We start from the raw sequence: 894 nt of genomic DNA, 5'->3' as shown, positions 1-894 counted from the left end.
ATATATATATATATATATATATATATACATATATATATGTAGTTCACACCATATTTTCGTACGTGTGTATTGTACGTCTTGCAGTGACTGTTTCGTGCATGGCATTTATCAAACAGTTCTACAACTGGTGTTGAAAACGTTACCCAAATCCTTCTATTTGAATTCTATAAGTGATAGTTGTTGCTGTCTATCTGTATTTGTGCGCGCGCGTGCGTATGTGTGTGTGTGTGTCTGTGTGAGTGAGTGCTTTTATTTCGGTGTTGCTTATAGCTTGTGCTTCGTCTTCTTTTGATGTCGATTACCGTAGCAATTCGATAATTAGATATCGATAAAATAAGTACGTAAGTGTGAAATAAGTACTGTGTTGAATTTACACACACACGCGCGCGCACATGCATATACACATACATACAGATAGATAGATAGATATATACATACATACATACATACATACATACATACATACATACATACGTACATATATGTGCCTGTTTACGCTTGTGCATATATTATAGGAGTGGCTATGTGCTAAGAGGCTTGCTTTCCAACCACATGGCTCTGGGTTCAGTTCCACTGCGTGGCACTTTTGGGCAAGTGTCTTCTACAATAGCCTGGACCGCCCAGAGCCTTGTGAGTGGATTTGGTAGACGGAAACTGAAAGAAGCCTGTCATATATGTATATATATAGGTGTGTGTGTATTTGTCCCCCACCATCGCTTGACAACCAATGTTAGTGTGTTTACGTCCCTGTAACATAGCGGTTCGGCACAAGAGCCCGATAGAATAAGTACTAGGCTTACAAAGAATAAGTCCTGGGGTCGATTTGCTCAAGCAAAGGCGGTGCTCCAGCATGGCCGCAGTATAATGAGTTAAACAAATAAAAGAATAAAAGAT

The sequence above is a fragment of the Octopus bimaculoides genome, chromosome 13 (genome assembly GCF_001194135.2).
Source record: "Octopus bimaculoides isolate UCB-OBI-ISO-001 chromosome 13, ASM119413v2, whole genome shotgun sequence".
NCBI lineage: Eukaryota > Metazoa > Mollusca > Cephalopoda > Octopoda > Octopodidae > Octopus > Octopus bimaculoides.
This window is presented reverse-complemented; position numbering follows the sequence as displayed.